The 11,230-nt window shown below is 41.1% G+C and overlaps 1 protein-coding gene across 1 annotated transcript in view; it reads left to right on the top strand.

Annotated features, from left to right (window-relative positions):
* The window catches only part of MOXD1 (monooxygenase, DBH-like 1), a 71,039-nt gene that overhangs the window by 32,002 nt on the left and 27,807 nt on the right, over positions 1 to 11,230 (top strand). The gene's annotated exons all lie outside the window — the stretch shown is intronic.

The following is an 11,230-nucleotide window of genomic DNA, read 5'->3' as shown; positions in this document are numbered from 1 at the left end:
TCAGCAGGATCCAAGGTGATTTCAAAACCCACATGCAGAAACATGTTTTTCTAGCATATATTTTCTAGCTTTCTTTCACTTTGGAACTGAAAGCTCAAGAGTGCTGGGAGAAAGATGGTTCTCACATTCCTTCCCAGAAGCAATATACTGAAAACCTCTTAAAAGAACAACTTTTTATTGTTGTTCTAGACATCTGTCATGGTTTGGGCCTGACTGACAACTGAAGATAGCACTGTGAGATAGCTCTGGTCCTCATTTTTATCTTTCCTTGAACACATTAATGTTTTTAAGTATACAATTCTATTCCTTTTTTTGGATTATTTTCATTCATATTCCTCCAATGCATTCAGTAAGATGAAATTTTAAATTAATTCAGAGAACTTAACGTGATCTCCAGTATAAGTCTGAGAAATACATATAGTTGTTATGAAATATTGTGGGTTTCCATACTTTATCAGAATGACCAATTGCAAGGTCCAAATTTCTGCCTTCATGTATTTGATCTTTAATCACACTTGAAATTTGTCACAGCTACTTTCACAGATCTGTATGAAAAGCAGAATTTGCTTGTATATATGTCAGGATTCCTATCTTTCTGTTTTCAAGCGAGACAGCTTCAAAATGGTACTATCAGAATCAAGTTTTCAATGTTAAGTTTGGTGAAAGTTGTAGAAACATGCTGTTCTGCTAAAAAGTTCACTGGAGCTATTTATTATTTATATTTTCTGAATTTATTTTTTAAATGTTTTGCCTGATTGAAGATATGGTTACTCGTTTTTAAAAAAATTGTGGTTGGTTGAAGCTAAAACAGAGTTTTAGCTCAGAAGTACAGGAATAATTTTTCAGAAAAGTTTTATATTCTTTATTATGATTTGCAAAGGATATTATAATTTTTGAAATCACATTATGAAATCAGCAATTTATTTTGTTTCTATAACGTTAAAAATTAGAGTAGAATCCTCAGTGATTTTCCAGCTTCAGAAAAGCAAAAAAATCATCTTGCCACTTAGAAAATATTTAGGGAGAGAAAAATTATTACAGAAAGAGAGAAGAATTATGTGGGAACACTTCCTTAGCATTTCTTTTCAGGGGCACAACTTACATTTTCGTATGTGTGACTTGTAGGTGACACATAGAGACTTGTTGTGGAATTGTATCTATGCACTCTTGCAAACTGATTAAACATTTCTGAAAGCCTACTGATGCACAAGGAATGGGGCTTATGGCTACTCAGGAGGATATTAGCTATGCAAACAAAGATTGAATTTCACAAAGGGGAGGACAGATGAATGATTTGGCCTAATCAAACTGCTTGTGTTAGTTAAATACTTACGTACATGTTGATTCTGGATTCCTTCTGTAGCACTATTTTCATACAAACCTACACATCTCATTTTTACAGACAGAAAAAAAAAAGGTTAGAAAATGGTATAAATTCATCTCGGGTATAATCCAGTTTACTTAAGCAGTGTACATGTGAGCTGATTTTGGCCATTTCTGTCCTCCTGTATGATTTTGTGGAGCACTGAAGTGCAGTGCAGCCCTTGTTGGACAGTGTGTGTCATCAGCTCCATGGAAGTGTGTGCTTAGCTGTGTGTATGTGTAAATCTGCCGGTGGTCTGGAGTCTCAAGTAGGTGCAACAGCCACAGTAAGATTTTTTTCGTACTGTTCATCTGTTCTCTATCATTCTTGTCTTCCTGCAAATTGCTCTGAATGTTTTATAATATATTTTTTTTTTTTAAATATCAGTTTTCATCAGGAAACCACAATATTTTAATGAAGGAAACTGTGAAAAAATTAGACCTATCATTAAAGAAAGAGGCCGAGACTTTTAATCATCTCTGGTTAATGAATGACAGATTCTGAAGCCAGATTCCAAATTAAAAACCATTTTTTAACTTCCATTGACCATGCGTTATTTTAAAAAAGATTAACTATATGCTGTCAGGCAGAACATATTCAAAGCATTTACAAATATATTTTGTAAATACAATCTCGTGGTGCAACAGCTGGGTAAGTGGTAACACTTGGTCTTAGGGTGCATCCAGAGCAGTGTTTTAGTTTGGATGAGAAGCATTCTTCTGAAGTGAATCTTCAAGTTATTCTTGCCTATTTCAGCATGGTTACTGCCATGGAGCAGTCGTGGAGCTCGTGAACTGAACCCGCTTGGGTGCAACTCAACAGGAGGGTGCGCGCCAGGAGCACAGCGGAAATCCCCAAGGTGGAAATAGGACAGCCCTTGTACAAATAAAACACTTCTGATGGTGGATAGTGAGGATGTCCAGAACACATCCTTTTCCTCTTTTGCCCTTTTTCTTCTCATGGAAAAAAAAGTCCCCTGAACTGACTGACTCTCTGGGCAATGAGAAGCTTTTTTTACAGATGTCCCAATGTGCTGCCTTTGCCTTCCAGGTAGCTCAGGCATGGTCCTCCACCTAATCGTTTGCATGAGCAAGCTGTTGATTTGGAGTGAATCAAAGGGCTTGTCTGGGTAGCGGTTGCAAGGCCTGGGTTCTTCTGTTAGCACAAGGTAAAGAAATAACTAGCATAAGAGACCTCAAAATCAGTTGAAGGTAAATTATGTAAGACCTTATGTCTTTTCTTTCTCTTTACATAATACTCATGCTACTTTCCAAGAACCTCAGGTAATGAGAAACAGCATATTTTCATTGAGACTTCTTGATCGAGCTGCACTACATGACATGTAAATGTGCAAGAGATAAGATTGTAATCTTGCGTTCATCTCATAGGTAGAATAAGGACACGGAAAAGTAATTTCTCCTTAAGCTGCATTTACTAATGGAGAGCAGAGCTTCGCTGCGGTAACGGGGCACCCACCCAGGGTTAGGACTTCTTTGTTTAATCTTCCTTTGTTTCATATCTCTTGCAACTTCTTCCCTAGGGAAGAGACTGTGTCTTCCTACATGTCCCTACAATGCCTTCTGTTACAAGACCTTCTCTGATGCCTCCAGGAACTCCTGGAGAAATAACTCATAACAACATTATGCCTGCTAAGAAATAAAAGAAAAGATGATTTCTCAATAGCTGGGCATAATAGCGATAAGAGTTATCCAGATTACAACCAATACCAGGCACTAAGCTGGTTTTGTGACTCTGACGGAATACATCACTCCTCGGCTTCAAGCAGCGGGGGCTGCTTGGAAATTTGTTAAACTTCTACAGGTTTTCCCTCCCCTGTGTTTTTTGTCAGCAGAACCAATTATCAGGGTAATAGATCAGTTTTGAAAACAGCAATGGCTGTTTTCTCCATGCCTTTCGAACAGACGAAAGGGATCGCTTGGAGGTAACAGCAGGCGACCCTCTTTCTTCAAGTCAGCTGTTTGCAGGATGGCTCCTCAGTGGTCCTGGAGCAGTGGACCTTGGCTGCTCTTTGCGTGGGAGAGCGCACATCGCAGCCTGTCTACAAAATCCTCCTGCAGCTACATGTGCATTGGCCTGTTTTGCTGCTTCAAGCTTCAGGCTGTGGTGTGTGCCTCAGGCTTAGTACCCTACAGGGATTTTTACTTTTCTCACACGCGGAAGTTAGCCGGGAGCTTTCTCAGAAGTAGTTTTCTTAGAAAAAAAGCATTCTACTTATTAGCCCAGACTTTCTGGAGATGGTTTTAAGGTTATTTCTTGCTAAGATTTTTGCAGTGCTCTGTAAATATCGTTATTTTGACTGGTCCTGAATATGCCTCTTGCTCGCACCCCTAACAAAAGTTCTCTGGTTTGACCGACTGCACTTGGGGAAGGACCTCCGCTCCAGCAGGACCTCTCAGAAGGAGGGAGGGGGGCACCCACTGGTGGAGCAGACACACAGGCACGTCCATACACCGACCGCTGCGTGAAGAGGTTTCTGTGTCCCCGCTGAAGCCAGGTGGAGGGCAGCTCCCGGGGTGTGGAGAGCCCTTGCAGGCAGAGTCCCTGCCGCGCTGGGGCTGGGAGCGCGGGCTCACAGGGCGAGAGGAGCACCCACTGAAAAGGGGAGTCTCTGCAGCACCATCCCTCTTGTAAATCACCTGTTTTAAGCGTCTCTTCCTTATTTCTCTTTCGGTTTATCAAAAAAAGGTTTTTCAGTGGCAGCACTCTGGAGCTTCTGAGATCCTTTAATTCTTGTACCATCAGGATATCTGATTTTCATGATTTTCAATGCGTGTGGATACGCGCATGCTGACATGTCTTTCTATACTTTGACAGTTTTTAAGACTATTTGTTTGTGATTGGGTTTTTTTCTGCGTATTTGCTGAATTTATTTTTAGCTTACCGTGAGCTGGCATCATGCAGACATTTACTAACAGCATGAGAGTGAATTTTTTTTTTCACGTTCATGAGAAATAATTCCCTGTATTTTGGTAAATACAGCTTTTGCTGTGTTTTCTAAGCTTGTTTTCACTGCTCTTTCTACTTGTAGTTCTACAGATACGGCATTTTTATTACTGTCTTTAGCTTAGCTTCCAATACTCCATGTCTTTTATTTGTTTAATTTAATTGCATTGCTCATTAATATAACTGCATCTGCTAAAGATTCATTACTTTGGCTTCACAATAACAGCAGGTCTCCTATGCGCTCCACTGTTTTTTTTCTGCAATAAGAAAACCTTAAAAAAAAGTATTTCCTCTAGTGTCTTTAGATTTTCTGTGAATTCTCTATACCTGTGGTCTCCCACTACTCCTGACAAATTGTTTAATGCTATGTGTAAACTTCTGGAAATGTACAGTATTTATTGGTTAAAGAATGGAATGTATATTCTCCATGCCAGATGCGCCATAATCGATTTGTGTGAAGCTTTTCAGCTTCATTGTATAACATGTCTGGGCTAGTTTCAACACTCCATAAATTTTCTCTCTTTATTTTCTTAATTTCTTTGAAATATACTGTGTTTTCCTCAGGGAAAGTAGTTCCCTGGGCTTCAGTAGTAATAATCCCATACACAAAAACATGTTGGACATTGAATTTCACTATTAAGAGCAGGAAAAACTGTTTGTGTAAAATAACAAATACAATTGGGTAGTAGGGTCATGTAGCTGCATCTACGTGTCTTTTTTTCTAAGAATTATTCATTTTCCTATAGTTCCAAATTTTCTGGGGTTTTTTTTTGAAACTATAGACAGAGAAATACTGGCAGAAAGGCTGCGATGCAGCTGTGCTCAAGAGCATAAAATATTTCAGATTCTGTAAGAGCACTCTTTTAATGGGATGCCCAGTTTTAGACGGCATTTGGCATTGGAAAGGAGGATAGTAGGTTGTATTTTGTAAGCTTATAAGAATGGAGCGAGCAGGTTTAGCGCTGCTGAAATGGGGAAGAAGCCCCATGCTGGGGATTAGACTATGTGGTGAAAATTCAGTATCTCTTAAGTGCACCTCATGCATACTAAATTGAATTTAGGCAACGTATTAAAGACATTAAATTTCCAACCACAAAGATGGGCTTCCTCTCATCCAACTTGTCTTATCTACAGGTCTGAGCCAGCTCTGCAAATGACCTTACAGTAGCAAAAAGTAGCCATTTGTATCATCCTAGAGGTGGTGTCTGAAATATATAAGCTCAAACATCCCCTGTATGGTTCAGTCTCTTTCTTCACTGACTGAAGAGAAAACCCAAACAACCAGCCTGTATTACACATGTAGCTCTCGGATCGATGAATCAGGGGACATGTGTCCCACCAAAATGGTCAGGGAATGGAAAAGACTGTGATAGCAGCAAAAATTGCAAAATAAAACTTTTTATTTTAAATTTGCCTTGAGGAGAAATGGATTTTCCTCAACCATAAGCCTATGTAATTTTTTGGCACTCAACTTAGGATGTGACTAGGGGAAACAGGCCAAGCATATCACCAGAAAAAACTTAATTATTTAGCATTAACTGAGGAGCATTACATTGGGCATATTTTTATATAAGCACCAGAGTTTTCCATTGTTGATCTCCTTAGAAAAGGGAGCCGCTTTTCAATTAAAGAAAGGGCTGTATTAGAGCCCACCAGCAGCTGCCTGTTAATCTTCATGTTCAGTTTCAGAGCAATCTCTGATAAGGAAGTAAAAACTCAAAAAAAACTTGTTGCCAAGGGTAACTCTGCTTTTTGACAGTGGAATGCTTTAGTAATACGAAAGACCCCAGTGTGAAAATACAAAGGGACTCCAGTTTAAGAGACTGATTGATTGAAAGCCAGAAGGGCAGCCTGTAGCCTTCAGTACCTAAATGAGGGCACTGATTTTTAACTTGAGTGATACGAGACAGTAACTGCTTGTTGCTCTCTGGCTTGAACTTTTACGTTTTACTGAATGTGATAACTCTAGCAAATTGCATCATGCAGCCTGACGTAAACAAATGTTCTGTATTTTCCTGTGTGTTCCCCTGCAAAGCAATTTTAGCTTCGGTAAATTAGATTGGCAACCAGACGATCATCTTATGCTGCAGAGCTTGCAAACTATCTGCCCTTTGATCTGGAGGGCTGTCTCTTCAGTGCAAGCCTGAATTGGCCCATTAGGCTTTGCAGTGTTAAAGAATCATATAACTGAACTGGCTGGAAATTAGAAGTTTCCCAAGCAACTCTCTCAGGAAACAACGGAAATACTGTCTTCTTTCATATTCTGCTAAATTATTTCATATGTAAAAATTATTTCATATAATATTGCATTCTGTGATCAAAGATGAAACTACATATGACCACAGATTTTACTGTCACAGAAAACTTCATATTTCTTAGTGAAACATATTCTTATTTTGCGGTAGTCTTCTTTCATTTCACTTGTATGTCTTTACAATACTTAAAATATGCAGCTATTGCTGCATTATTTATACCGTACTGGTATGCAAAAATAATCTACTTCATTTCTGTCATCAGCAAACTTGAACATCTAGTTAATTTAATCCAGTTTCTTTAATTTTTTCTTTTTTTAATTAAAACAACGTCCATCCATTATGGCAATGTATTGACTATGCCACCATGTGGTTGGAAAATATGTATTTTATGTGATTTTTCTGGTTAAATGAAAGTCAGAAGTTATGTAATTTCTAGCTACGTACAAGTGTTAGATGACAGGAGCCTTAACTTGAAATATCACCAACAGTGCGCTTGGAGAAGGGGAGGGTACAATTTCTGTGAAGCTCTCTGAGTTTCACCTCCCAATTCTGAGATGATTTGTGGAGTGATCTTCAGGAGAGGATTGCTATCGATAAACCCCATTTTGCCTTGTAGCATGTCTTTGTTTCTTCTTCCTCATCCTTAGCTTTGTGTATGGTTTTAGAGTAAGCCTGTGATTAGGTAGTGCACTGAAAAGATAAGAAAATTGTGCCTAGGAGTTGCCTCCAGCCAACCGATCCATACTTCTTATAGCAGGCAATAAAATATGTCAGAGTAGAATTGGGCCATAGATGAGCGATTGTAAGGCACCTTCTGTGCAAATACCAGAACAGCAGGTTCATAGGTAGTAAAATCTGACTTGATGGGGCTTGCACAGCGTGAGGTGAATGTCTAGATGCATCACCGAACAGATCTACCTTGGTCCTATGGCATCTTGACATTGCTTCTTAAGATCAACTTTCTAATTCAGACAAGTCACATAGTAGCAGCACCTTAAGCAAATTTTCTGTGGGGCCACATTTAATTGCTCCAATGTCATTTAAATGGGGAAGAAATTTCATTTCTGCTCTAACTATTTAAAGTGTTTTTCTTCAGTACCGACCTTTCACTCTGCAACCCCAGCATTAGCTACTGCGGTTAGTTCTCAGAGGATAATGTTAGGATACCCTCTCCATCTCTGCTTCCACTTGCTATGCAGAGTAGCCGCAGCTATGTCCAGAGCATAGATTCCTTGACTCCCAGGGGTAAAACAGAAAGAAAGAACATTAATAACAGTGGAAAAATAGACAGACAATAGGCAGACAATACCCAGACAATACCACTCCACCACATCCACACATAGCATACATGACATCAAAATCCACACAAATGGCAACTGAACCTCAGGCAGATGGTGCATAGTTTCTCTTTGCACCAAGACTGAAGTGAAGTTTTACCTGGTATGAAAATAATTTACATTTTGGATCTAACTAAAATACACCAAAAAAATAAAAACCAAACCCGAATCACCCTAACCTGAGAAAACATAAATATCTAAGCAAATTATTACGAACTGCCAACTAATACTCTGAAGTCTCCTTTCTCCAACCCCTCATTTCAGTGACTTTTCCATTACTATCTCTTAAATTGCTTGGGCTGGAATTGTGTCTTTCTGTTTTATGAAGTGCCAATTACAGTTTTGGTTTCTATAGAATTAATACAGTATAATTTTAATACATTATTCTCAAGTGACTTCAAAAGAACTATGTCATCTGAAAATGGGCCTTATTCTGTGACTTCATGGGTGCCGTTAGGGGGTGTTGGAGCCCTACACAGGGGTACCAGGGTCTAGCTTGGGGTGAGAAATTGCAGAAATCATAGTATTAACATAGGCATTACCTAACCACACTTATTTTGTAAGCCATCTCATGTTTGTATGTTAACCCTGTAAATATCAATTTTTAGATGGTTATGAGCAATAGTTCCCAAGATTTGTTCTGCTGACTCGGGAGGCTGTGTCATGTCAAAATCATGAGCCTTGTGGTTATTTTATCCCATGCTTTCCCTTTAGCAAACTTAGGTGCCAGAACTTTGGTCCAGATTGATGACTCTTGTAGAAGCTCAGTATCTGAATCTTGTATCTTGTAGCAGCTCAGTATCTTGTAGAAGATCAGTATCCTGAGGGATATAGATCAGGGGAAGAGTAGAGTCAGGACCCTGAATTTTAGGAAAGCAAAATTCCAGCTCTTCAAGGAGTTAGTCAATAGGACCCCCTGGGAAACTGCCCTCGGGGACAAGACAGCAGATCAGAGCTGGCAGATCCTTAAGCATGAGAGCTCTTGATCCCCAGGTTTAAGAAATCAGGAAAGGACGGCAAGAGACCAGCTCTGCTGAATCGAGACCTGCTGCTCAAACTAAAGGGCAAGAAAGAGATTCACGGGCAGTAGAAGCAGAGACAGGTATCCTGGAAAGAGCATAGGGATGCTGCCCGGTTGTGTAGGGATGGGGTCAGGAAGGCCAAGGTGCAGCTGGAGCTGAATTTGGCAAGGCATGTAAAGAACAGTCAGAAGGGCTTCTACAGGTATGTCAGCCAGAAAAGGAAGGTCAAAGCAAGCATAGTCCTCCTGATGAGCAAGATTGGCTAACTGGTAACAATGGAGGAGGAGAAGGCTGAGGTACTCAACAACTTTTTTGCCTCGGTCTTCACTGGCAACCTCTCTCCCCACACCTCTTGAGTGGATGGAGCAAAGTTCCTCCCACTGTAAAGAAGATCAGGTTTGTGAGCACCTGAGGATCCTGAACATGCAGAAGTCTGTGGGACCTGATGAGATGCATCCCAGAGTCCTGAGGGAATTGGCTGATGTAGTTGCTAAGCCACTCTCCATGATATTTGAAATGTCACAGCAGTCAAGTGAAGTCCCCAGTGACTGGAAAAAGGGAAACATTGCACCCATTTTAAAAAAGGGTAGAAAGCAGGACCTTGAGAACTACTGACCTGTCAGCCTCCCATCTGTGCCTGGAAAGATCATGGAACAGATCCTCCTTGAAGCTATGCTAAGGCACATGGAGGACGAGGAGATGCTTTGAAACAGCCAGCATGGCTTCAACCAAGGGCAAGTCCCGCTGACCAACCTAGTGACCTTCTATGATGGAGTGGCTACATCAGTGGACAAGAGAATAGCTATGGATGTTGTCTATCTGGAGTTCTGTTAGGCCTTTGACATGGTCCCCCACAACATCCTTCTCTCTGAATTGGAGACGTATGGATTTGATGGGTGGACTGTTCAGTGGATGAGGAATTGGTTTGATGGTCGCATCCAGAGGGTAGTGGTCAATGACTCAATGTCCAGATGGAGATCAGTGACAAGTGGTGTCCCTCAGGGGTCCGTATTGGGACCAGTACTGTTCAGTATCTTCATCAACAACATAGACAATGGGATCGAGTGCACCCTCAGCAAGTTTTTCGATGACACCAAGCTGAGTGGTGTGGTTGACATGCCTGAGGGATGGGATGCCATCCAGAGGGACCTGGACAGGCTCCCGAAGTGGGCCCGTGTGAACCTCATGAGGTTCAACAAGGCCAAGGGCAGGGTCCTGTACCTGAGTTGGGGCAACCCCCTGTATCAATACAGGCTGGGAGATGAAGGGATTGAGAGTAGCCCTGCTGAGAAGGACTTGGGGGTACTGATGAGTGAAAAGCTGGATGTGAGCTGGCAATGTGCATTCGCAGCCCAGAAGGCCAACCGTATCCTGGGCTGCATCAAAAGAAGTGTGGCCATCAGGTCAAAGGAGGTGATCCTGCCCCTCTACTCCACTCTGGTGAGACCCCACCTGGAGTACTGCGTCCAGCTCTGGAGCTCTTGGCACAGGAAAGACATGGACCTGTAAGAGTGGGTCCAGAGGAAGTCCACAAACATGATCAGAGGAATGGAGCACCTCTCCGACGAGGAAAGGCTGAGAGAGTTGGAGTTGTTCAGCCTGGAGAAGAGAAGGCTCTGGGGAGACCTTATTGTGGCTTTCCAGTACTTATAGGATGCCGACAGGAAAGATGGGGACAAAATTTTTAGCAGGGCCTTTTGTGATAAGACAAGGGGTAATGGTTTTAAACTAAAAGAGGGTAATTTAGATGAGAGATAAGGAAGAATTTTTTTATGAAGAGGGTGGTGAAACACTGGAACAGGTTGCCCGGAGAGGTGGTAGACGCCCCATCCCTGGAAACATTCAAGGTCAGGCTGGACGGGGCTCTGAGCAACCTATCTAGTTGAAAATGTCCCTGCTTATTGCAGAGGGGGTTGGACTCGATGGCCTTTAAAGGTCCCTTCCAACCCAAACTAATCTATGAATGCCTAAGGTCTTTCTTGTGTGTGTTCCCTTTTGGTAGTCCTTCACAGAAGTCAGCATTTCCTTGTCAGAAAATATACTTCCTAACAGTATGCCCCAGTATGTGTAAAACAAGAAACGGACACCCTGTAAATTCTCACGTGCTCTGTCTTCAGGCAAAGCTGTGTGTTCATTCCCAAGCAGGAGGAGAAAAAATATAATCTTATTAAGCTACACGATCAAAGGGAATATTTTGCAGTCATACAAGAGAATCAAAACCTCTTCCATTGCCATCTCAAAGAAATAGATAGAATCACTGTGCATGAATGGTGATTTCATGAACAAAAG

Source organism: Charadrius vociferus, unplaced genomic scaffold (genome assembly GCF_000708025.1).
Source record: "Charadrius vociferus isolate BGI_N301 unplaced genomic scaffold, ASM70802v2 scaffold82, whole genome shotgun sequence".
NCBI classification, from domain to species: domain Eukaryota; kingdom Metazoa; phylum Chordata; class Aves; order Charadriiformes; family Charadriidae; genus Charadrius; species Charadrius vociferus.
Note: the sequence above shows the minus strand (reverse complement) of the source record. Positions and strands in the feature narration are given on the sequence as shown.